The sequence below is a fragment of the Delphinapterus leucas genome, chromosome 9 (assembly GCF_059928025.1).
Source record: "Delphinapterus leucas isolate spDelLeu-1000000601 "Yukka" chromosome 9, BTC_Dleu_Yukka2, whole genome shotgun sequence".
NCBI classification, from domain to species: Eukaryota; Metazoa; Chordata; class Mammalia; order Artiodactyla; family Monodontidae; genus Delphinapterus; species Delphinapterus leucas.
In genome coordinates this window covers 95,211,064-95,238,585 of record NC_143137.1, presented here as the reverse complement: position 1 = coordinate 95,238,585, position 27,522 = coordinate 95,211,064, and the positions used below count along the sequence as shown (strand labels likewise).

The 27,522-nt window shown below is 40.5% G+C and overlaps 1 long non-coding RNA gene across 1 annotated transcript in view; it reads left to right on the top strand.

Moving 5' to 3' along the window:
* Positions 1–27,522, top strand: part of LOC149748459 (uncharacterized) — a 165,021-nt gene that overhangs the window by 69,891 nt on the left and 67,608 nt on the right. Inside the window, exon 3 of the long non-coding RNA XR_016394395.1 lies at positions 9,921–10,001. This is a non-coding gene — a long non-coding RNA (uncharacterized LOC149748459). The remainder of the gene's footprint in view (positions 1–9,920; positions 10,002–27,522) is intronic.

Genomic DNA, 27,522 nt, shown 5'->3' with positions numbered 1-27,522 from the left:
TTACATACTTCAAAGCTGCTAAGAGACTAGATCTTAAATGTTCTCACCACAAAAATGAAATGATACCTATGAGACACCGTAGAGGTTTTAACTAATGGTATGGTGATAATCATGTTGCAGTATATAAATGGATCAAATCAACACATTGTACACCTAACACTTATACAATGTTATATCAATCATATCTCAATAAAAAATAAAAATATTGGTTGGCCAGTATTTACCGAAAAACCCAAACAAACTTTTTGGCCAACCCCGTAATAAAATAGGAAATAATTTATATAGGACAGGAATAGCCGGGACTGTGATGGTGTCACACTGTTTCCCTACCTTGACTGCAGGTTCTTCCAGCACATCCAGGACGATGCTTGTTTGGTCCAATACATTCACCATGTTTGCACTGTGGTTGGCACACAGCTGTGGAAAGAGAATGTCATGTATTATTTCTAGGTCGGTTAAAAAAAAAAAAATGGAATTCAATAGATTCACTTGTCTCTTTGTTAGTAAGCCACCAGGTGGTTTGGCAGTTTGAAAACAAGGTCTCAACTTTTGATTCACGCTGTCAATTTTGATAGTTTTATCCTCTATATGATCCTTACTTCTTTTTCACTTAGTTGAAGTCAGTCCTGATGGAAGAACTAAATATATACATATAAAATATTTATAATATATATAATAAATACATATAATAATATATAATATAAATATCATCACGTATATTTTATATTCCTTATAATATCTATAAATATTATAAATATAAATAAATATTTATAATATAAATATATTTATAAAGAAATATTTAATACTTATTATATTTAAATTATAATAATATTTATTTATATAAATAAAATATACACAAATAGGGCTTCCCTGGTGGCGCAGTGGTTGGGAGTCCGCCTGCCGATGCAGGGGACGCGGGTTCGTGCCCCGGTCCGGGAAGATCCCACATGCCGCAGAGCGGCTGGGCCCATGAGCCATGGCCGCTGAGCCAGCGCGTCTGGAGCCTGTGCTCCGCAACGGGAGAGGCCACAACAGTGAGAGGCCCGCGTACCGCAAAAAAAAAAAAAAAAAAAAATATATATATATATATATATATATATATATATATATACACACACAGAAATATATTCTAATAGTTAAGGTAATAGAGCTTATGAATATTTAATCAGGATGAAGAAGATCTGAACTTTTCAGGCAGATGATTGAGCTCTGACCCTGTGTCAGGCACTGTGCCAGATGCTTTAATATATCACCTTATTTAATAATTTCAGCAATCCCACGAAGGAGTATTACTCACTATTTTAATATAAGATAACTGAATCTCAGGGATTTGAAGTAACTTGCCAAAGCCTATACAGCTAGTGGGAGATAGATCCAGAATTTGAATCTGGTCAGGTTGAAAAGCTTCTACTCATTCCACGACACTATCCAGTTACTTGCTGTCACCCAGGAAGGTGACTCACACTTAGACACTCTTCCAGGCAGAATGACCTTTGCACTGTGTCATTCAGAAGAAGTCCCTGAGTTGGCGATTTTGGCTTGGAACTTTCCAAGGGTTCGCAGAAATATTCTGATACGGGGAAAGCACAGTCAATGGCACCTTAAACTGTGGGCTTGGGGACTGAAACATTATCATTTATCCTGTTCCTCCTTCAGAAGAAACTTTAGGTTGGAGGATTAGGTGGTCCTGGGACAGAATGGACAACTCATATGTGTATATTGGTTCAGATCCCCAGAAGAGGCAACTGTAGTTGCATAGTATGCGTCCTCCCATCCTTTACCTTGGGCGGAGTGTCTTTCTATGAAGTAATGTCTGAGGATATCAGCTGTGATGGTTCAAGGAAGTGTACGCTTTGCCAGTAAGTTGAAGGCAAGAAGTTGGGAGATGGTCTGAAAGGGTCAGGGTGCGGAGAATGTTCTGATTCAAGTTTCTTGCCATTTGATGAGCAACAGGCTGACTGTCTGCAAGCTGAAGCCTGGTCTTCTGTACTGAAGTAGCTGGAATTTGAGGAGGTCCCAACCTTCTCAAATGTCCCCAGTCAGGAGGAAAGGACCTGCTGTTTCTAAACTGGGTATTTTAATATTAAGTAAAATGTACAAGAGTTTTTGTAAGTATTATACCATCCAATCAGGCATTGGTAGCAGATCTTCCATATCATTCAGGAAATAAAAGGTTCTCAAATAACTTATTTGTTTGAAATACAACGAGTGATGGTCCCAAGAGTTAGTTTTGTGTAACACTATCTACATGACTTCTGCTGTGTAATAAAAAGAATGCTATGATCAAAAAATGTGAGGATGAGGGCTTCCCTGGTGGCGCAGTGGTTGAGAGTCCGCCTGCCGATGCAGGGGACGCGGGTTCGTGCCCCGGTCCGGGAGGATCCCACATGCCGCAGAGCGGCTGGGCCCGTGAGCCATGGCCGCTGAGCCTGCGCGTCCGGAGCCTGTGCTCCGCAACGGGAGAGGCCACAGCAGTGAGAGGCCCGCGTACCGCAAATAAAAAAATGTGAGGATGTGTAACCTACTGTATTCTACTCCTTTTGAAGATTGAGTGACATATAAATTCTGCAATATAGTTTGTTTATGTTTTCAAACCTGTTTGACCAAGGAATCCCATTGTATTTAATATCTATCAACATCCCTTAAAGCCTATATTCTCCAGCACCCTTTTTGGGAAAGGCTGGGAAATGAGCGAGTCATAGGACAGAGCCTGAGACCAGAAGCCTAGTGGTCCCCAAACCAGCTGGGCCCAAGACATACCATTTAATACAAAGGAAAGTGAAGCTATTTTGAACAGAGGTCACAGAGGGTGCGTGTTATGTGAATTTAGCTTGGAGTTAGAGTGAGGAGAATGGAGAAAGTAAAAAATCCTACCAGTGGGCTGAGAAACTCCGTGCCTGTGCTCATGTTCTATATGAAAATGCAGGATAATAAGAATTTAGTTAATGAGAAATCAAAATGCGTCTACATTTTCAGTATTATTTAGGAAAATAAACGGATATTGGTGACTTGGTTTAATTATCCCCGCATCCCAACTCAGAGAAGCCCTTTCCATTTGAGGGGTTTAGTGTGCGTTTAGTCCACCTTTTTGTACACATTGTACATGGACTGATTTTTATATCTAGCCTACTGTACAATGGGAATTTATGTTCAGAGATGCACAAGATCTTAAATCTATCAAAAATATTGTATCTCCGTGGTACTTTGCTTACACACAGGAGACAGACAAGCACTTACTTACACATTTTGTGTAATTACACACTGCCCCATTCCAAAGGATTTATAGGACTTCATAAAGAGACATATAATAAGAAATATTTAAAATAAACTCAAATTCAGGTAAAGAGAAAATACGGTAGAAAAAATAAGACCCGGCCATAAATAATGTTAATAAAAGCAATTTCAATGCAACTCACTACAGTTTTATTTAAAACCTAAAGAGGATTTCATAGAATTTGACAAGCTGAATCTGAAAGACACTTAGAAAGTAAAAAGGGCCACAAATGGCCAAAGCCAAGCTTTTGAAGAAGGACATCAGAAGGGGAGTTTTGTCCTCTGGGATACAAGGTATTAGAAGCCACAGCACCTTGGGCAGCATGGTACTGGTGCAGGATTCAGAAGCCGACTTCACCGAGTCAACAAATTGACTCACACGTGCCTGGAAAACTGACCTATGACAGAGCTGGCCTTACAAAATGGTGGGGATAGATGAGCTGTTTAATAAAGGACGCGGGCAGAACTGGTTATCCGTCTGTAAAAAAATAAAACAGAATCAGCTCTCTATCTCATACAGTGCCTCCAAATCAATTCCAGGGTGAACGTTGACTTAAAGATGATGGCGGGAACTGGATAATGCTTCGGAAAAAAGATAAGGAGAATATCTTTATGGTATCAGCATAGGCAGTGCACCTCAGACAAAGATAGAAAAAAGGAAAACATATTAATGCAACTGTATTAAATTACAGACTTTTGTGTAAAAATTTTTAAAAAAAGGAAGAAAGGAAGGAAACAAGAGTCATGCTACAGATTAGGAGAAAATATTTTCAAAACTTACCCAAGGGGCTTCCCTGGTGGCGCAGTGGTTGAGAATCTGCCTGCCAAATCAGGGGACATGGGTTCGAGCCCTGGTCTGGGAAGATCCCACATGCCGCGGAGCTACTAGACCCGTGAGCCACAACTACTGAGCCTGCGTGTCTGGAGCCTGTGCTCCGCAACAAGAGAGGCCGCGATAGTGAGAGGCCCGCGCACCGTGATGAAGAGTGGCCCCCACTTGCCGCAACTAGAGAAAGCCCTTGCACAGAAACGAACACCCAACACAGCAAATAAATAAATAAATAAATAATAAAAATTAAGGAATTCCTTAAAAAAAAAAAAAAACTTACCCAAAAAGGTAAATATCAATACTATACAATGGATCAAATATAGTGAATAGTGAATAGTATAATAAATAGTATACAAATCAATAAGAAAAATAAACTCAATAGACAAATGAAATGGGGAAAGGATAAACGAGATTTTTGGTAGAAGAATCCAAACATATGAGAAAATGATCAAACACACTAAGGTGGTAATGAAAATGCACATTAAGTTACAAACTCACATCAGTTTGGAGGAAAGAAGTCTACTAAATATGCTAATTGTTAGAAAAAATACGGAGAAAAAAGGGTTGTCATACACTGCTAGTGAAATTTGGTACAGTTATATGTTTGATGACTATATAAGTGTGAAGATGTGCTTTACCCCTTTACCCCTTCCACTTTTAGGTACACACTCTGGAGAAACTTCTGCACATGTGCACATGTAAATGAGCCGGATAAAACTTAAAAGTTCCTCAGTGGGAACAGACATACATAAATTTTCATATGTTTACACAGTGGAATACTATAACCAGTTAGAAGACAAAAGGAAAGCTTCAGCTATCAATGTGGATAAATCTCATACACATAATATTGAGAGACTAAAGTAAGTTTTACAAAGATTGATAAATAGAATACCATTTTTCCAAAATTTTAAAAATAACAAAATAGCCCTATTATAAAACAGAAATATGTGGTAAATCAAAAAAAACGCCTGAGAAAGATAAGTACTGATTAATGATAGAGTGATTTCCTTTAAGGAGGGAAGAAGGAATGTGACAAGAGAGCATCAGCTTTACCTGTAATTTTTAATCTATATTAAACATTTCTGAAACAATGAACAAACAATCCAATAGAAGATGTGCAAAATGCACAAGGAAGTGCTTTGTAGAAAACACAGATGGCCAATAAACATATGCAGAAATAATTCCACCTCATTAGTAACCACGCAAATTAAAATCAAGACCAGAATGAGATACCATTTTGCACCTATTTTATTGGCAAAAATCAAGGAATTTGACTGAGGGTTGAAGAGTATGTGGTATCAACAAGATTCAGGATCCCTGCTGGTGCGAGTGAAAACTGGTCCACCACCTTGGAACATGCCCTGGCACTATATCACAGCACATCACAGTATATTACATCTATCACAGTATATCATAGTGTATCACAGTACATCACAGTATATCACATATGTCACAACATATGATGTAATCACAGTATATCACACATGTCACAATATATCATGATATAACATGGCATATCAGAGTATATCACAGTGTCATTACAGATTTGGGGGCTGCACAGAATAGAAACTCGCTCATGCTGCCTCATGGAATTCTATTTAGGGGTAGAGATGACATCAAGGGAACGGAATCTCAGGGGAAAAGGAGGAGACGTATTTGAGCCAGGACATGCAGAGCAGAGATCTGGAGGGTCCCTGTGGTGGCGAGGTGGCTGGAGGGACCAGGCTTCCCTGTCGCCTTCTTATATGGCTTTCTGTGGTTGCTGTCTGATGACACCATGAGTCACTTATCTCACTGTTGAGGAATTGCTGGGTCAATACGTTCTTCATGGGCCTGTTGCTAAATTAAACGATTCAATAGGTATGAAATCCTTTAAACAGAGCCTGGCATTTTATAAACACTGCTATTGTTTACTATTGTTGCTGTCTCACAGTGGCTGTCTACTAACATCCTGAGTTTATTCAAAACTTGAACTTATTGGGGTCCCCACAGTTTGCCTTCTCCCCGTCATTTTATCTTCTGTTGAGACTGTAAGTGGATAACTGAGTCTCATTTTTAACCTCCCCTAAGAGGCAATCTAACTGGTGCATTTTTTGGCCAAGCCCCATCATGGTCTGCTTGAGGATAGGCCTTTTGACGTTGCCCAGCAGTTAGGACAGATGGAGCCTCGTGGTACAGTGGATGGCACCCAGCTCATGCAACCACTTAGGGCTCCTTCCTTACTACAGACTGTGGCCTTGGCTGTTACAGCGGGACCATGGCAGGTCTTTTGTGAGCAGGGAGTGAAACTGACTTGTTTACACACACTTCCTATCCCTTGTACGAATCATTTATCTACGTATTTTGCTTAGTGGAATCCAATTAACCTTTAAATATGAAATCAGTGGTCCCAGTTTGGAGTTATTGTACCCATCTACCAAAGAAGCTTTATGAGAACATCTGTTTTAGCTCTGGAGTCATCCTGCACAAATAGAAATCATGCCTCAATCCACTTGAAAATCATTATATCAGTAAGATCAAAATAATCCTTAGCATATTTTGATTTACCAAGATAATGTTCTGACTAACACCAACTAAAACATTGATCTAATACTTGTTTTTCAATATCAACATACATTGGAAATACCTGACCACCAATACGTACTGGGAATAAGTGTGGATTTTGGTGTCAAAGGACTTGAGGCTGAACCCTGACACTGTCACTAAATAGGCTGGTGACTTTCTGAAGTAATTTAACATCTCTTAGATTAATTCCCTTAGTTTCAAAAGTTTTCAATACTTTTGGGCTTCCCTGGTGGTGCAGTGGTTGAGAGTCCGCCTGCCAATGCAGGGGACACGGGTTTGTGCCCCGGTCCGGGAAGATCCCACATGCCGCGGAGCGGCAGGGCCCGTGAGCCATGGCCGCTGAGCCTGCGCGTCCGGAGCCTGTGCTCCGCAATGGGAGAGGCCACAACAGTAAGAGGCCCGCGTACCGCAAAAAAAAAAAAAAAAAGTTTTCAATACTTTAACATTAGCACAACCATGTTATAGAAACATGATGTAACATGTTAAAAAAAGAAGAGGGCTTCCAAGTCAAATACCAGAGTTACAGTAGGTTAAAGGAAATGAAAAATAAAATTGGATATTATTCCTTCATCTTACTGATTTTTTTATTTCTCAAAATATGGTATATTTTACAAGGATGAAAAAAAGCATGGAAATATGACCTAAACACAAATCAACTGAACAAAATACAACAGAAGGTTTTGCTGTTGACTGACTTAATACAGGCTATATTTTTGACAGGTCATCAGCAGAATGACCAGGTGCTAAAAGATCTCCATTACTTGTATTTCTACTTTCTTCAATTGTATTTTTGGATGAACTGAGGATACGCAAGAATTCCTGATCTGATTGAAGCGTCTTATAGACCAGAGTATTCAGTTTGCTCCAGAGAATGTATGGCTCTTTCCTAATTTATGGATCCTTCGGTTATGCTATTACCATGTGGTTTTTAAACTGTATTTTAAAACAGTGGTGTATTTTTAACACTCTTTGGGGCAGTTAAAGATATTAGCTAATAAATTTGAATTAATTTTTCAGAAAGTGAGTGTAGGATGAGTTCTAGCACTAAAAGCCTTTCTCCAAGGTTGACATAGATGAAGAAGGAGCGAGACGACAATGACACAGTGACCTACCTGGTCTCCCCACCTGGGCCCGGGCTGTTGATGCTCAGCACCTAAGAGCCCAGCGCCTGCAGCAGCTAATAAACACTTTGCGTAAAACCCAGGTGGAATAAAGCTATTTCTGTTTCCCATCAGCACATCCTCAGGGCAGAAATTATAAATGAAAGCTGAATCTGGAAATCCTCACTAATGGGAATCCCACTTTTGGCTGAGCCTTGATTTTTCATGAGCAAACGTATGGGAATCCCCTTCCTGTCTCCTCTCTCCTCTGCCTCTTCTCCAACTTTCCCTAGTCAGGGCTTTGGTGACAATCCACCCTCTCTATTGCTTTTATTTATTTATTTATTTATTTATTTATTTATCTTTTGGGCCACACCACACGGCACGCAGGATCTTAGATCTCCGACCAGGGATTGAACCTGTGCCCCTTGCCGTGGAAACGCAGATTCTTAACCACTGGACCGCCAGGGAAGTCCCTCTATTGCTTTTATTTGTAGGATGTCTCGCTTCAAACTGCCCATAAGTTACAACAGAAAAGATAAGAATAGTGAGTAGTAATGGTTATATACCAAAATATAGATATATATATTTAATATAAAATTTAATATAAATATTCTTATTTAATCCCCAGAACAATTCCACACATAGTTACTATTAGCCTTATTTTACAGATGAACAAATGTGAGGTTTGGAGATGTTAAATAATTAGTTGGCCAAGGTTGCACAGTTAATTACTAACTTGGGAGTCAAACTCAGGCCCTTCTGTTTCCAGAGTCCCAGTTCTTGAGATGCTGCACTAAGTGGGCAGGGCAAGTGGGAGCCCCCGTGGGCAGGAGGAGACCCGCGCATGGGTGCGTGAGCATGTGTGGAAGTTGGGGGTGAAGGTCTCCTGCACGTCTAATCTTGCGCTTATAACTCTCTGTTAGTTTCCCCTCCTCGGGAGCTTGCATACACTTGGGGTGTCAACAGACTGGGGTGAGGGTTTGGAGTGAGTGCTTTTGACTGTATGTCCTATGACCAGCCTTTTCAACGATAGGGATAAGTCTGAGAGAACCTGGTGTGGCCTTTCTTATCACTGTCTTTAAAAAGTAAAAACCAAACAAACACAAAAGCCCTTCTTTGGTTAAAGAACCCAGAATCAACATTACCCAGCATTGCTAATTTCAGTAGATAGCCCCCAACTTGGAAACACGTTACCACTCAACACTTATTTTTAGTTTGGGTGTTTAAAATTCAGAATACATTTTCAGAAACAGTATTATAAATGGCAATTTGGTCTCCAGGCTACCTTATAAAAACCTATTTAACACACAACACTGATGAAATATTTTGTATTTCTAATAAAAATAATAGACAATACTGCTATTGCAATGCTAGCAATTAAAATAAGTAATAATGGCGAGCTCATTAACTTTTATGTAATTTACATGACTTATACAGGAAATCCAGTGTAGCCTAAGAGCCAAGAGCTAGCTCTAGGAATAGAATGTCTGGTCCAAATATTAGCTTTATGGACTAAGAGTGACCGTGGGACAAGGTACAATTCACTGAGCCTCCATTTACTTAACTGTAAAATGGGGGTAAAAACACTTCGTAAGTTAGATGTGAGGATTAAATGAGATAATGTATTTAAAGCACTAGTGTTCTGGGGTTTAACACAAAGTTCCGAGGGTATCATAACTGTGGTGGATATGATTGATACCTGTTGACTGTCAAGCCCTTCCCACTGGACAGAAATGTGCCAAGGATTTTGCTTGTAATTTAAACCTATAGCCCAGTGGGGAAATGTAGTACTTGAGGGTCTCCGAGATGAAACAACTTTGCTCAAAGTCACATAGAAATGTGTCGACTTGACAGGGCCATAGGGTGCCCAGATTTTTGGCTAAACATTATTTTGGGTGTGTCTGTGAGGGTGTTTCTGGATGAGATTAATATTTGATTCAGTCAACTGAATAAAGCAGATAGCCCTCCCCAATGGGTAGATGCGTGAGCCTCATCTAATCTGTTGAAGGCCTGAATTGAACAGAAAGGCTGAGTGGAAGAGAATTTTCTCTCTCTCTGCCTGACTTTCTTTGAGTTGGGACATTGGTCTTACCCTGTCTTGAGACTCAGACTCATATGAAACTTATACCATCGGCTCTCCTGGTTCTCAGGACTGGACTCAGACTGGAAGAGCATGATTGGCATCTTCCCAACAGCTGCAGATCTTGAGACTTCCCATCTTCCGTGATCATGTGAGCCAATTTCTTGACTGTAATAATCTTTCTCTTTTTCTCTCTCTTTCTATGTCTCTATCTCATTACAACTCTTCCTGTGCCCACTACGAACACTTCAGCCACACTGGCCTTCTCTGTTTCTCAAACATGCCAAGGTCATCTTGACCAAGGAACCCTTACACTAGTGGTTTCCAATGCCCGGAATTCTCATGACTCTTCTCATTCAGCGGCTTCTTCTTCTTATGCTGATATTGGCTTAAATGTAATCTTTGTTGTTTATATCACGATGGAATCGTAAGTGCCTATTTTATTCAGTGTGCTATAATCAATAGCTAGTGTTATTCATTGTGCTGCTCAAAGTGGTCCTGACTTGGCCATTAGGAGTCCCTTCGAGTTGCTTCCCATCTGTGCCCTTCCTGTGCCCTTTTGAGATGTCTCTGTTATTCTTTGAGTACTTTGCTATGTTCTGGTACAAAAAGATGTTTCAGGCTCATTGTATACTTTCTCTGGAATCGGCCATTTCTTCAAGGAGTTTTGATTCCTTTTAGTAGAGAATGGTATTTAGTAACCAAGATATGGGTTCTAGATGTGCCCATTGTTACTGGGGTATCATTGTTTTTAGGCCTTCTCTGTAGACAGAACTAGAAGACACATCTCCTTTTCTTTTTCTTTCTTTCTTTCTTTCTTTCTTTCTTTCTTTCTTTTTCTTTCTTTCTTCCCTTCTCCCTCCCTTTCTTTCTCTCTTTCTTTCTTCCTATCTATTATCTATCTATTTATAATGTGTATATATATATTTATGTGTGTGTGTGTGTGTATATATATATCTATATATCTATATATCTATCCTCTATTTGTTCTGTTTCTCTGGAGAACCTAACACAGTCACATAAATGGAAGATGAGGGCCTAGAATCCAGGTCTGGAGGTTTGAAAGCTGAGACTCTTCTGAGGTCTGGTGGTGACTCCCTTTGGGTCCACAATTTGGACTCCACAGTTCTTACTCTGTACAGGGCTGTACTGCCCAGGGAAGGGCTGGGGGCAATCAGGGTTATCTGAGCCAGGATGGGGGAGGAGACATAGCGAGGAAGAACTTTCCAAGCTGAGGAGTTGTGTCAGCCAAGACAGAAATGAATCTCCAACTCTTATCAATTTTGCTTAATTTAACTTTGGAGTTCTGCCAAGGCTTACACTGGAGACATCTTTTAACTGACTCCAAAACCTGATACTAGAAGCCAAGAGTCTTCCCAAGGACATTACCTGAGGGCTTCCAGCACAACACCTGGTGCACAGTAGGTGTACGATAAACCTTGTTAACTGTGAATAAGCTCCCATAGCACTTACGTCATTTCAATGACTTTAACTTCCTTGGGAATGGGTGATGAAGCCTTTGATTTCTAGAGGTTCCTGATGGGCAGAGTGCCCCATGCTCACCTCTGAACTTCCAAGTGACTCCCTGTGTGAGGGAGCAAGGGAAAGACATAGGTTTGCTAACTACAGGTGCCAAGGGAGAAATTCACAAATGCAGTGCCCCCACCAGAACCTGAACCCACAACTTTACAATTTTCCTGACCGGAAGAATTCTCTCTCCTGCTCTACTAACTTGGCTCCAGGCTTCTCCATTTCAGAAGTTGATTCTTGCCAGATGGTGGTTCATTATCTTCAATGCAATGATTATGTTTATTTATTTAAATGTCCTTGGAGCTTCAAATCATAAACTTGGTTTTGCTCATCTTCCTTTTGACTCAGAGTAAATGCTTTAGAATATAATATTCCCCATTTAAGTTTAACAGAAAGAACCTCACAGCATTGAAACACTGGCAGAATTTAAAATGCAGATTTATAAATAAAATCCACTTAAAAATAAATATATATGGATTAAGAGCAATGAAGCTATCATAGAAAATCTAGAAAACAGAAAACAGTGAAAAGCGACAAACTTTCTTAAGTAGCACTAACTGATAAACCTACCCCTACCACCATTCCGGAGTAACCCTCTTTGGTATTTTCACTATTTGTTTTTGTTTGTTTGGTCAGTAGAGTTTCTTTTTCTTTGGCAATTTTACAATAAATAAAGTAAAAGAGATTTTGTTCAAAATGCGTGGTTCAAAGCAGAAGTGAAAGTGATTCCTTCTACTTTGTTAGAGCTCCCTTCCTGCCTTGCCGAGTGCTGCAGGCACAGAGAGTGACCCTGGAGACAGAGACAGTGCCAACTGTAGTTCTCCATCATGACCAGCACTGCATTTCCTGGTTAGGAAAATCCTGGAAAATCCAAGATGCTGAAAATACCCAACTCAGGCTTTTTCCTCTGGAATTCATTGAAAAGGTGACAACATTATCTACTCAGGACCCAGCTGCCCTGTTCTTTTTTCTCTTCCACATGCTTTTTCTCTGTACAGAACTTCTGACACTGAAGCAGACATTTGTACATGAAAATGATACACAGAAAGCTGAAAGAGACTGGAATCTCTCTCCTTATCTACCTCCATGTGGCTGCTGACAACAGAGATATATAACTTCTGGGGTACATCCAACACATGAGCGATTGGGACATCCATATATCACCCATTTCTTTCTTTCAAGAATAGTTTCCTAATTTTTGCAATCACTTGACAGGTCTATATTTCACTGTTTTATCTGCTTTCTCCCCATCACTGATTGCTGATATAAACGTGGGTAGCAAAGAATCATTCTTAAGACTTTTCCCTGAGCTTTAGAGTTGCTACCAACTGCTTTGACACAAAAACTACAAATAAAAATAGGCTCCACAATGAGTGAAGTCAACTGGTAACTTTTATTTAGAACCCAATGAATTGGGGTCTAGAAATAGGTTTTCCATCTGTGTGCAGCCTCTTGGCAAAACATGTGCATTTTCACTAACCTATGTGCTAAATTACTGAGCTTTACTGCATTTTAAATTATTTCATATCCAACTCATAGTTGCAGAGATATGTGGCATTCATCCAAAAATTTTTTTGGGCTTAAGTTTTTCTCTTCTAGGGATTAGGACAGAAGCAGATTTAAAGCAGAGTGTTACTGGTCAGGATCTACCCCCTGCACAGGCCAACTGCCAATATAATAGTTCAGTGTTCAGCAGTTACCTAAGTGAAGTTGCCAAAAAAAAAAAAATGTTTAAGACAAATCTTTACCCCCATTAATGAACGAGTCCCAGGAGAAGGAAATAATGTAAAACTTAACATATGCCAACAGCTGTTGTGAATGTAAACAGTCATTCCAGCTTGATTAAGGTCATCAAATTTTGTTCCCCCATTCTACCATACGTTCTAAGTAGAACGATGCCCTGGAAGTGACTAATAGTAGAGGGACCAACTTTAAAACAAAGCTAAACATCTAGATAAATATCGTGGATTAAAGAAATTGAGCCACTATACACATATTCCAGTGACTGTACCAGTTCCTTCCCTTCTCATTGGAGTAAGTTTGAGTCATACAGAAAAATATGCTTGTTTCATTATGATAATTAAATCTACTCCCAAGGATGAAGGTCTGTTACCATTGATTATGTTCTCAAAACTGGATCTATTTGTGGGTTGGAAATAGGTCTATTAAAACAAACTCATCTAGCCATTGACTATCTTGATTACCGCCTGTAGGTGTATGATGACCTACACCCATGTCGAGCCAAAGGCCCCTCTGGAGGGGGTGAAGGCAGGACCTGCCATGGTTCCATTTCCATTGAGACAGATGGCCACCAAAGAGTAAGACTCTTGGGAAGCCCATGTACTCAAGATGGTCCAAGAATAAGGCATCATTGTTGGAAGGGAGGGCTACCTCAAAGTCTTCTGTCTGTCACTTATATGTGTTTGCTGAGTAGGAAGAGAAGACTGTAATTAAAATTAAAAGTGCTGCGGTTATTTATTGCAACTGTGCTTTAAAGAAAAGAATTCATAAGAAAAAAAAGATTGCAAATAAATACACCAAGAAGTAAAAAAAAAAAAAAAAAAAAATTAAAAGGGCTGCTTCACTAAATGGCTGAAACTTCTCAGTAGTAGAGTGAGGGGTAGCAAAAAATAGAGAAATGCTATTTTCATCGTTATTTGGATCAGAACCATGTTTATAGCTATCTCATGAAACAACTCAGCAGACCTGGTCCTTCAACATTTAAAACAATTATTCATGGAGTCTTCAGATCAACACTTTCATAGTACTTATCTAGAGAATATAAATTATCACCAGAGTTTTCATTTAACGAAGGCAGTGCAGTGGTTAAGAGCTCAGGCTTTGAAATGAGGCCGGTGTGGGTTTGAATCCCAGCCCCGCCCTTCACTGGATATATGACCTCAGGCCGGCCATTCAGCCTCTCTGAGACCCAGTTTCCTAGTCTTACCAGAAAAAATGTTGGTTAAAAACATAGTACATTATCTAATCACAGTTGAATTTCTGGATTGCCCAACACAAGTCAGGAATGAAATCGGCCTCCACTTTTCTAGTCAAGTTGCCAACTACCAAAGAAAACTCTTATTTATTCAGAAACTACTTCTATTACAGCTCTTCAGATAAAAATTGGCCTGGGAAAAAATAAAAATAAATAGTGACCCTTCAAAGCAGTGTCCTGTGGTTCTTTGCTTGTGACTTGTCATCCTGTTGCTCCTTTGGGGACAGCAGTTGTGGTTTGAAGCAACGGTGGTTCCTATTAGACCCAACTTAACTTAATCTTATATTCCCTGAATCTTGTTCGGAAATTCTTTTTTTTTTTTTTTTTTTTTTTTTTTTTTTTTTTTGCGTCACATGGGCCTCTCACTGCTGTGGCCTCTCCCATTGCGGAGCACAGGCTCCGGACGCGCAGGCTCAGCGGCCATGGCTCACGGGCCCAGCCGCTCCGCGGCATGTGGTATCTTCCCGGACTGGGGCATGAACCCGTGTCCCCTGCATCAGCAGGCGGACTCTCAACCACTGCGCCACCAGGGAAGCCCTTGTTTGGAAATTCTTATTCTTTTTCTTCTACAAGCTGTATGATCCTTCTCTCTCTGATTTCTTCTGTACTCTGTGTATTTACCACTCAACTTCTTTAATCTTTTTCTAATTATCACAGGGCCAAACTGTCACCCACACGTTGGAAATGTTCTTGATTGAAAAGAGAGAGTAAATCCTTCACTTCTTTTATCCCTTCTTTCCTGGAAACCCTGCTCTGGTCTCCCTGCCTCCAATCTTGCAGTCCTTCAAACTAGAGCAGGAATCATTTTTCTAGAGACAAAAAATTATGATCTCTCTTTTCATCCTTCCTCCTTTAAATAGTTCATTGGTTCTCCATGTCCTTCAAGATGAAGGTCAAGCATCTTCGCATGGCTTACACGACCCTTTACAATCTAGCTCTTGCCTGCTCCTTAATTTGCTTTCTCCATCCCCTGGCTCCTGCAGACCCTTCACCTGGCCACACTCCCTCTTGCTTTGGTGTCTTTGCCCACAATGAGTCCATGCCCTGGCCTCCAGGGCTCCCCTCTTCTTCCTGCCACGTGGCTGACCACTGCTCCTCATTCAAGAGTCAACATAGGGCCCACTCTCCCCAGAAAGTCTTCCCTGACCCAATCTACCCCCTACCAACCAGTCAGGTGCCCCGGATATAGGATTTGAAGAAGGGTTGATGATGGAGAAGAAAGGGGATAAAGCAAGTGAAAATGCGCAATGCACAGTGGGCTTTCAATAAATGTTAATTCTTTTCCAGTGATGAAGAACAACTCTGAACATTATCTAGCCTGCTCCTGGGTTGCCTTTCAGAGTTTCTTCAAAAAATTATACCTTCTTTCTTGAACCTAGCACTTTCCTAACACTTGCTGCAAAAACATATTGAGCATCTTGTCAGCTGTATAAATTATTATCCAACTCAAATTTATTTTCCGAAACATTCTTATCAGTCCCTTTTTCCGGGATAAATGTGGCCTTATCTATCTCCTTAAATAGATAGGGTTCTAAGGATCTTTTTAAAGGTCTCTCCCAGCTCTAACATTCTTTGATCATAAGATTTATCTTGGTAAAACTCCTTAACGCAGATGAAGTCAAATTTCTGGAACCCGATTATACAATTTAAAGATTATCTGGGGCCTCAGTTCCTCCTCCCCATTCCCTTCTTCCCCTCTACTGTGTGCCCTGTAGTCATTTTTACTTCTCATAAACCCCCCCACGCGGGGAGGCCGGAAGGAGAGGCAATGCTAACACCGCAGCTCTGGTAAAATGCCTGATGGGGGAGGTTGAACTGTGGATTAAAAGAGATTTCTCAGATTCATTATCCCTCCATGTCTTTAGACTGACCAAGATAAGTTAGCTGGAAAATTACTAGACTTCTAATTTTTTTTAAATAACAATTGCTGGGTCCACATAAATCATTTGCTCCTCACCATGGCGCTCCAATGCTTCCTTTTATTTTTTATTTTTTCATTTTTATTGGAGTATAGTTGATTTACAGTGTTGTGCTAATTTCTGTTGTACAGCAAAGTGAATCAATTCTACATATACACATATCCACTCTTTTTTAGATTCTTTTCCCATATAGGCCATTACAGAGTATTGAGTAGAGTTCCCTGTGCTATACAGTAGGTCCTTATTAGTTACCCATTTTATATATAGTAGTGTGTATATGTCAATCCCAATCCCCCAGTTTATCCCTCCTCCCCCCTTACTCCCCTGGTAACCATAAGTTTGTTTTCTACATCTGTGACTCTATTTCTGTTTTGTAGGTAAGTTCATTTGTACCCATTTTTTTAGGTTCCACTTATAAGCGATATCATATATTTCTTTCTGTGTCTGACTTACTTCATTTAGTATGACAATCTCTAGGTCCATCCTTGTCATTGCAAATGGTCCAATGGCTCCTTTTACAACTTTCAGCGAATCCCCTTTCTTCAACTAAGCTTTCCTGGACTTTGTCTGTCTCTGCTTCTCTCTGTGCCCCGTCACACTCACATCTCTGTATTTTGATGAAACATGAAATGAAGGACAAGAGGGCTCAAAGGCTTGGAACATTTAGCTCTTTCAACCTGGCATCTTCTATTCCCCTCAGGAAACCTTGCTGAACTTGCCAGTGAATGCCATAAAGAGATCTCCTAGTTGTATACGTATTCCACAGACCACCGCTTTTATAGCTTGACTTAGAGCTAACTTCTGTTTCCAGCTCCAGTGCCAAGAGCCAATGGCTGCTTGGGTTCTAGATAGCTTATGCTGCCCTAGAACTGTCTTTTCAATGCAGCTGACAGAGGCAGAGCACTGCAGTGCTTGATTATCCCAGGGGATATCATGACACTGCTTGCAGAATGAAGATTGGGTCCTGGTAGCCAGCTTGAATGCTGCTGTTTCTATGACTTTGCTGCCCTGGGTCTGCATTGTCCCCAGGTGTCTTCTACAACCAAGGCCAGGCAAACCAGTGAGTCCAGTTCTGGTTTGAGTTTAACCGTTACTGACTTGATTTCTTTCTTCTTAGCCATGGCCAAGAGTGTTTTGGCAAAGTTTACCAGACTTGAGTTGGGGGAAGAAAACAAGAGTAATGTGTGATCAAAACCTTTTCTAAACCATTTAGCACCTCATGTCCCTTCATAATACAGCAGACCTCAGAAACTGGTCTTGCTTCCAGCTCATGAATTATGAGAGGAGAAATCGAGTTGACGGCTGCTGTCATGCGGATTGGGAACCGGCCCCATTGTCAGGGCAGTAGCCTTGATTAAGGGAGCTTTTGAATGATGATAGCAGCCTAATATTTCTTAGCTGTGTTCACATAATTGTAACATGGCCCTATTAGTTTTGTAGTAGTCTTATCCCCATATTACAGATGAAGGAATATGGATTTTTCTATGGTCATAGAACTGGTAAGGGGCAAAGCTAGGCATTGAACCATGGTGATGTGCCTACATTTTTACCAGGATTTCATACTGTTCCTTCTCCTTGGATTACCTTTCCAGGTTATGGTTTTTCTATTCAAGTTTAAAGCAATGACTGTGCATCAGAGAAAGCCTGGTAGGACATAGCCATCTTCAACTCGAGGTGTGGAGGTTGGGTGAGTTCTGTCATTAATTCAACAAGTACTTGCCAAGTGTCTTGCTAAAGCCTGGCACCAAGCTTCGTCCTCATGGCCATGGTCTTGTGGGGACACGGGCTCTCAGCAAATTGTTATAACTGGGTGCTATAGAAAGGAATTGACCAGGTACCAAGTTAGGTCATAATGAGGCCCCAGTCCTAAAGACCAACTGGAATCTGAAGGATGAGTAGGAATTACTCCTATGATGAGCCCGAGGAAGAGTGTTTTAGGTGGAGAAGAGGCATATCCAAAGCCTGGAGGCCAACTAAAGGCATTTAGCTGAGGTTCTTTGGTTCTCCAGAAGTCACAGAGGGGATGTGGGGCGGGGGGGAACAAAGCTCACAGTTACTGAGGCACATGTGAGGAACATGTAGGTACACCTAGGCATGGAATCTTTGGGGGCCACCCCTGCCAACCTCCTGCCCAGCCACCTCCATGGAGATGTAAGGAAGCATGGAGGCTTATTTCTGAGTTTCGGTTGCTCCAGGGAGTTGTGTAGGTGGGGAAGAGGCCAGTGGAGTCCAAACCACCGTGAACCAGCACGGGATCATCAGTAGAGTGGAGGTCCGATTGAGGTCTAATATAAAAGTAAAATAAAGCCATCCATCTCACCATTTAGGCAAGGAAGCCCAGTCCTCCAGTGAACTGTGATCATGTGGTTTTTCTTTCAAATATTTTTCAGAGTTTGTTATTCACTAATATTTAAAATCTTGGGAAAGAAAGCGCTATAGGCTGGGTCAGGGCTATGCATCATAAATAGATAGGAGTGATCCTAATACGTTTTGTTTCTGGGGGCTTTAGGATACCCAAGACTCTTGCTGTCACAAGTGGAGTTTCCTTTTTGGAGTGATGGTATCATCTCTGTGAATATCATTGATCCTGGTTACACACTAAGCTTTTATTCATTGATGAATGCTCTGTGCAGGTTTGTTCTCACTGGAGCGAGACCAGTAGAGGCACTAGGACAGTTATGTAGCAGGCGAGGAAGGAGAATCACTCATTCCAACATCCCTCAAATATTTGAGCGCCTACAGCATCCCAGGTACAGTACCAGGCACTGAAAAAATACACCGTTTGCTGGAGGTCACTGGGGCACATGGTTTCATGGGGGGGAGAGGCTGGGGAAAGAGGAAGAGATTAAAAAGGGACCCAAGAGAGGGCTGGAGACAAAGCTCACCTGCTTTCCAGGTGTACACAATGAGCAACGGGGCCATGAGCCCAGGCACCGGGGAAGAAGCGCTGACATAAGTAAGATAATAAATGTTCTGAGATTTCATCACCGTTGAAGAGTCCTAACGGATTACTGCCAGGACTTAGTTCTCTCTCTAATTCGTATTTCTTCTCTGCTCTGGGATCATTTGGTTCTTGAACCTGTAGAATTACTGGTTGATTCCTTTCTGGTCAGATTCTTCGTAGCTACACACAGACTCCTCTTGTAATGAAAACCAGGTTTCCTGTTACAGCTTGCTTTACGTTCAGGTAACACGTTGCCATCTGGAATGAGCAAGTGTCGAGTCTGAGTCATATTTTCCACCCTGATGCTAAGCCCCTGTGCTTCCTACGTCTGGTGCTGAAGGGGAGACTGGGAAGTAAAAAGCTGCAGTTAGGTCAGAAAATTTATTTCCCACCAAAGGGTTAACTGGCTTCTGGAAGGAACAAAGCCACAGAGCTACTGTGGCTGCTTCCCAAGCGCCAGAGTTAGTATAACACCTTCTAAGCCTCCCCAGAGAGGCTGGCCTCAGTCCATGGAGCGCGGATCCACCTCCCCATCGGGCACAGAACTGGAGGGAAGCTTGAAAAAGTCATCTGATTTTCGGTATCTCTGAGAACCTCATTTTGAGTTGCCTTCAGAGACTCATAGAAGACGTTTAGGTCCCTGACTGAAAAGGGCAAATTGGGAAGAAAACCATTACTGGAATTATCTTCCCCAGGGAGCAGTCCATGTAAACAGGAGCAAGTGTTTGGGGGAAAAGTCCATGTGAAAACTGTATGGGCACGTATAGTAACACAGTAACCAGATTTTTTTGTGTTATTGAAGAGATTGAATAAACTTTTAAAATAGTTATTGGCACTAATTTGTTTGCAGTCATTTTCCCTCTGCTCCAAAAGCAAGGATGAAGGAAAGACACACGTGCGTGCACACACACACACATACACACATACACACACACACATACACACATATACACACACACATATACACACACATACACACACACACATATGAAGGACAGGATCTGGGGGGAGAGTTATTTCAAAGGTCTGATAACACTTTAAACTTATCACTTAGGAAGAAGACAAGATTACTTTTTATGGAGGAAAATACCTTAAGGTAGTAAAAAACAGTAAGGCCACTTGGGCATAGCTTAGATAAGAAAGAAAATCACAGGAATTTGGTAACTGCAGCAGGAGAAGTTTCTTGAAGAGGGGATAAGCTGGGGAGACAGGAAGGACGGGCCAGGAGGCAACTCCCTGTGGTGCTAAATGACCCTAGGGGTTTTCCTGTATGATGATGCCTAGAACTGAATTTGGAGTTCTTTCTTTTCTGGTGCTGTAGTTATTCTCAGCTACTCCAAACCTTTACAATTCAGTACTCTGGTGTTGAACTTTGTGAGGAATGAAGGAAGAAGAGACTAGGAACAGCAGGAAGAGGTCATCAGATCCAGAAGCCCAGAGGGAGGGAATGAGCATGCTGCAATGAAGGTTTGGAAATGGGACACAGCTCATTTCCCCGAGATGTATTTGAAAGTGACACCAGAAAGCGGGGGTGCAGCTGGAGGAGGGGAAGAGGAACATTGGGGTTACTCCTATACTCAGGTGTCTTATCTTAAATCCCAAGAATATTTTCAGTAGCTACCACCTTGCTCTGTCACCACCCCACCCCCCTGCCCCCATGCTTCTGCTGCGGAAAGGTAAACAAACTCCTTCCTAGAGCTCCAGAGATGTTGCTTTAGTGTGAAAAGTCTGAATGCTTGTGTGGCTGCTAAGAGGAGTTTGACCCCTAGGGGGTGATCACACCATATGGTAAAGGGGAGGGCAAACCAAAGATAAGAAAACAGTCCTACGTTCCCGATTTCAGCTCCAGCTGCTGGGTAATGACACACATGCACCCCTGTGAGTACAAGACATCTGTCTAGTTACAGCCCCAGGATTGAAAGACAAATTCTTCCTGGACTTGGAGTTTGGTGGCTTCCCAATGCAAGAGGTTGAGAGCAGGTGAGCCAGCCCCTCCTGTCACTCACGGGAGCTTGGGAGTGAGGATGGGGCAGGACGGGACTCCTTCTATTTCTGCGACAGTGACCCCAGTCCCTGAGGAGACAGCCTTCTCTGCAAACACTGTGACTAAGTTCGGCAGACCTCGTCTGTGGGAGGGAACGTGGACCACACCAGGGGGACATGGAGACTGGAAAGTAGGAATTGGAGGCAATAAAATAATACAAGTTCACCTAAATATGACTGAGTGACTCTCAGTAGAGGTGGGCTCCAGCTTTGGCACAGTTCTCCAAGGTCACTCCTGGGATTGGAAGGCCCAGAGTTGAGAATAGCTCCACCTCGTTTCCACATGACAATTTCTCCTCTGGCCCCTGTCTCGTTGCATGAAACTGGATGGTGAAGGTGGCTTCTCTCTTCTGCTTAGTTGCCGGCAGATTGTGTGAACCTGGGAGCTCTCTTCCCAGCCCCAGCAGGTGGCAGGAAGTCCCCAACATCCCCCAGAGGAAGATGGGGACCAGTGCATGACAGACTGGTGGACTGGGAAATACTTATTAGTCTGTTCTTTAAAAAAAAAAACCCTACTTTTAAAATGTGTACTTTTCAATGAATTTTGGTAAAATTTTACACACATATAACAACCATCACAATCAAATATAGAACATTTCCATCACCCCAGCAAGCACCCTGTGCTCCATCCCAGTTTCCCCTAACTCTGCTTTCTGTCGCTATGGATTGTTTTGTTGTTCCACATAAATGAAATCAACTAGCATTCACTCTTATGTCCCTTCTTTCACTCAGTGTGTTTTTGAGATTCGTGTGTGTGTGTGTTAGTGTGTGTATCATTCCTTTTAATTTCTAGCTAGTATTCCATTGTATGGATGTGCCACAATTTATCTCTTTGTATGTTGGTGGACATTAGATCGCTTCTAGTTTTTGACTATTGTGAATAAAGCTGCTGTGAACATTCATGTGCACGTCTCTGTGTAGTCTAATGTTTTCATTTCTCTTGAGTAAATAATACGTATGGGATTTCTGGCTATATGGAAACTGTATGTTCAACTTTATGAGAACCATCAAATAGTTTTCCAATCGCTATGACTAATTTGCATTTTGACCAACAATGTATGAGAGTTCCAGTTGCTCCACATCTTTGTCAACACTTAGTATTGTCAGTCTCTTTTATTTGGCCATTCTAGGGGGTGTGAAGTGGTATGGAATTGTGGTGACTGATGTTGAGCAACTCATCATGTACTTATTAGTCTTTTGAATATATATTCTTTTGTGTAATGCCTGTTCAAATATTGTTCTCACTTTTTATTATGTTGTTTGTTGTCTTATTAAGTTGTAATAGTTTTTAAAAATATATTTTGAGTTGCCTTTCATTTTCTTAACAGCAGAAGCTCTTAATTTTGATGAAATCCAATTTATCATTATTTAATGGTTTGTGCCTTTTGCATCCTATCTAAGAAATATTTGACCATCCTGAGATGATGCAGATTTTCTCTATATTTTCCTCCAGCAGTTTCATTGTTTTAGATCTTATGTTTAAGTTTGTGATCTATTTAGAGTTAAATTTTGTGTATGACATGAAGGAAGAATTGAGATTCTTTTTTTAATGAATAGCTAATAGTTCCCACATCATTTCTTGAAGAACTGTCATTTTCCAATTAGTTATTTGGCACCTTTTCTGAAAATCAATCAATCATGTATGTATGCATCTACTTTACAACTCTTGATTTTGTTCCATTGGTCTAGAATATCTATTCCTTCACTAATTATATAGTGAGTCTTGAAATCAGGTAGTGTAAGTCCTTCAACTTTGTACTTTTTTCCCAGATTGTTTTGGCTGTTCCTTATCTTTTGCATAATCATTTAAATTTTAAAATTAACTTGTTAATTTCTACAAGTAATCTACTATAATTTTGATTGGAATTATGTTAAGTGTATAGATCAATTTGGGAAGACTCTACATCTTAACAATGTTGAATCTTCCAATCCATGACATGGTATGAGTCTCCATATACCTAGATCTTTTTGAATTTCTCTTGATAATACTTTGTGCAACTTTCCTGCTAAATTTATGCCTAAGTATTTCATGTTTCTTGATATTACTGTTAAGTGGTATTTTTATTTCAAATTCTGCTTGTTTATTGCTTAGTACATAAAAATAAAAATTTTTATTTATTTTATTTTTAAAAATTATTTGTGTATGTCACTTTACTAAACTCACTAATTAGTTCTAGTAGCTTTTTTCTGGATTCCTTAGAATTTTCTATATTCATGATAATGTGTCTTCAGATAAAGTAAGTTTTGCTTCTGCTCTAGTGTGTGTATCTTTTACCCCTTTTTCTTGCTTTATTGCACTAACTAGGATCTCCAGTTCAATATGGGATAGAAGTTGGAAAAGTGGGCATCCTTACTTTATTCCTGATCTTAGGGAGGGGGGCATTCAGTCTTTTATGACTAAGTGTGATGTTAGCTGTAGGTCTTTTGTGTAGGCTCTTTATCAATTTGAGAAAACCCTCCTATTCCTACTGAGATAGGAGGTTTTATCATAAATTGGTATTAGATTTGGTCAAATGCTTCTCCTGCATCTGTTAAGGTGGCCATACCCATGTTCATTTTTAGGTCATGTTGCACAGCTGGTGGATCCCAAATTTCCTACTGTCTTTTGTTAGTCTTTTTCCTGTGTTTTACTTTTAAAAATAACCCTCCCTGGCTCCTGATCTATCTCTCCTTATTCCTTATGCCCCACCAGACTGAATCACAGCAGAGGATTCAGCAGACTGAATCACTGAATCTCCCAGCTCTAAGTGGGAGAGCAGAGGATCCGAGGCATGACTGGGCTATGTTCCAGGTCGTTTCTACCTAATAGGCCTGTTTAGGATATTAGTGCCTCTACCTTTTCTTTCTCTGTCTATGAAATGGAAATAATGTCTGCTGCACTTAAAAATATCATAAACTGAATGGGACAACTTTCCCAGAGAGTTATATATATATATATATATATATATATATATATATATATATATATATATATATATGAGATATTTGTAACATAGTGGAATCATTATTGATCTCAAAACAATTTTCTTAAGGGAAACTTAAAATGAGGAAATAAAGCAAGAGAGTGAAAACAAAAATTCTGGAAATACTTGCACTGGAAAAGTTTCCATACATTGTTAATCCCAGCTTTCCTGCTCCTACTTACTTGCAACCCATTCATACCTGGATATGTAAGGAAATAAATGTCAGCATGAGGAGTATCTGCTGTCTAGGTGGCAAAAAGAGAAAAGTCATAATATATCTCCCAAGCAAACAAACGAACAAAAACTCTGATTGCTTATATGATTGGGCATGTATTTTATACACAAATTATTTCAAAGGCCAAGGAAGAAAATAAGAGAAACCTAACTAGAAAAGCAGATTCTTGACTTACTTTTCTTGGAAATCTCTGATATTGGATTTCTTCACCTGCTGGATTCCATTGACATTTTGCAAACATACTGTAAAGTATGATGAAAATTACTGAATATTTATGAATTTTGTTTCATTTTGTTTTGTCTTATTTTGGGTCAGTCTAGTGTTTAAACTTAAAAGCCTACAAACATGCTAAATACACAATGATACAATCATGAACAATTACACGGATGCCTACTGGCTTTTCTTGGGACAGCCTTGTTCATGCCAAGAGCTGTCACTGTGTGGATGTAGATGAATTATTTTCTGGGAGTAAGAAGTGGAGAAAAAGCAAAGGACATCTCCCTCGTTGCTTTAACCTTGGGGGAAAGAGAATAAATCTGGTTTTGGCATCTCTCTGAGGAAAAGAATATCTTGACATATACATAGAGCTCTTGGAGAAAGTCTAGTATCCATTGGCAAGAAAGGGCGAGATTCTGAATGCATCTAAATAATCGGCATAGCACTGAAATGCCTGACTATGGCACAGCGCTCACCAGGATATAAATCATGCTGCTTTGCCATGTGAGACACATCACGCGTGACTATGACTCCAGCTCACGTAATGAGATGGCTTTTTATGAAGTTTGTGCAGGTAGATTAAAGCAAAATTGCTAAGAATTATGTGCAAGAATCCAGTTTTGGGAACAGAACTGAATGGACAGAGCTACACGTGTAATGAAAACGAAGTATTTCTGTTAGGATGCTCGCAGATAGGTCTATGTATTGAGTGCCTGTAGGATCTCCACATGCTCCTCCTTAAAGGTGGAGTGACTGGTGTGAATTTTGGCATCCATCCTAACTTCTAAGATTTGTCCTTAATTTGTCCTCAAACCGTGAGGTACAAGAGCCTCTTGGAGGCAATGATTGTAAGGACTCTGCCTAGCCTGGGGAGAAATCATGCTGCCAGAATCACTTTTCATTCCCTAGTGGGTCATATTTGTTAAAATAATCCTAACATTGAAATTAAGATTCCTTTGATATCTTCCCCAGGTTTTTTTCTTCAAAAAGTGTAGGACAAAAATAAAGCAAAAGGCATCTGATTTTTCTCCTACTTATGTTATCTAGAGGATAATTTTCTTTTCTTTATTTTTCTTTATTTTATTATTATTTTTTATTGGAGTATAGTTGATTTACAATGTCGTGTTTCTGTTGTGCAGCAAAGTGAATCTCTTATATGTGGAATCAAAAAAATGGGACAAATGAACTTATTTTCAAAACAGAAATAAAGCCACAGATGTAGAAAACAAATTTATAGTTACCAGGGGGGAAAGCCAGAGGGGTGGGGGAGAGAGATAGAGGATAATTTTCTATACTTCTCTCCAAGTGGTCTTGGCTCAGAACCCAAGAAAGAGGGTCCCTCTCTTCCTAGGAGTCTGTAATGGCCATCACAGCCCGAGCCTGTGTGAAAATTCTCCCAGTTACCTGTCTGGCTGGTTCAGCTTTGTTCTGATCAGAACGTACTTTTTTCTTCGTGATGTTATTCCAGGGTCAAATTCCTAGCTTCCCTGGTGTAAATAAATCGGCTGTGTATAACTTGTCTACAACAGAAGGCACATCACCGTATATAGAGTGTAAGAGAGATTTCCCTTTGATGAAAAAAAAGTTAAATGTTTATAAGAAATTCTGCAGGTCTGGATACCATTAACTTTAAACAATTAATAAAAGTGACACTAGGACACAATAAATTCTAGTTTTCAAAGAAACAATTTGACTTTCTACATTGCTTCTGCCTCACTGGTGTTTGAGATGAAAGGGACAGTAATTGAAGTGAAACTCATCAGCATTAAAGAAGACCTCATGGGGAGAAGCAGAGGGGGGTGGTGGTTAAGAAGGTTGTGGAATCCTGCAGCACAGGCAGGGGCTCAGGGATCTGAGGGAGAGGCAGCCATGGGGACACATATCTACTTTACAGCCAGACCAGGACCTGGTGGAAATATTTTTAGTTAAAAGAAAAAGAGAGGGAGAATAAGCAAATGGTGGACGAAGTACTTTTTTGCATCTTACTTTGTTCCCGTTTCGTTATTTAAAAATAAAAAAAACCCTCATGCTTTTTTTGTTTTTAACTTTTTATTTTATACTGGAGTATAGTGGTTTTACAACGTTGTGTTAGTTTCAGGTGTACAGCAGAGTGATACATATACACGCATCTATTCTTTTTCAAATTCTTTTCCCATTTAGGTTGTTACATAACATTGAAAAACCCTCATGCTTTAACAAAAGAGGTTTCTGTAAACTGACTCTAGAAACCAATGGAAGAATGAATCTATTATGCGACTAAGGAATAATGAATATGTAACCTAAGTGGTCCCAAGTTTTCTCACCAGTTCTGAGGTTCCCCTTCTTTTGAAATCTAAATAGTTCTACTGGCTAACACTTGTTGAGTGCTTGCTCTATACCACGTGCTGATCCTCTACCTGTCTTTACTGGGACCATATCTAATCTCACCTCCCTTACTCCCTTACTCCTAAAGAGTTGAAATTATCTTTTCAAAGCAAATCTATTTGTCCTTCCCTTGCTTCCACCTCTCAATCACTCCTCATTACTCAGGAAAATATCCCAAAGTTTTGACTTGCCCTGCAGGTGCTGCAGGTCTCCAGACACTTTATGGCTCCATATTGCAAGCACTGTGCTCCACCTCTTTTGGGGGCCTCAGGTTGCTGGCTTTTCGGTTAGTCTGGTGCTCACACCACCTCCTGCCTCAGGGCCATTGCCCACCCTGGACCCTTTCCCTCTGCTTGCTGTGGTGAACACCACATATTTCTCAGATCTCGGCTGAAATGCCACGTCCCGAGAAGAGTATCTTGACTCCCCAATTTAGATCAGTTTCCATATCACACTCTCTCAC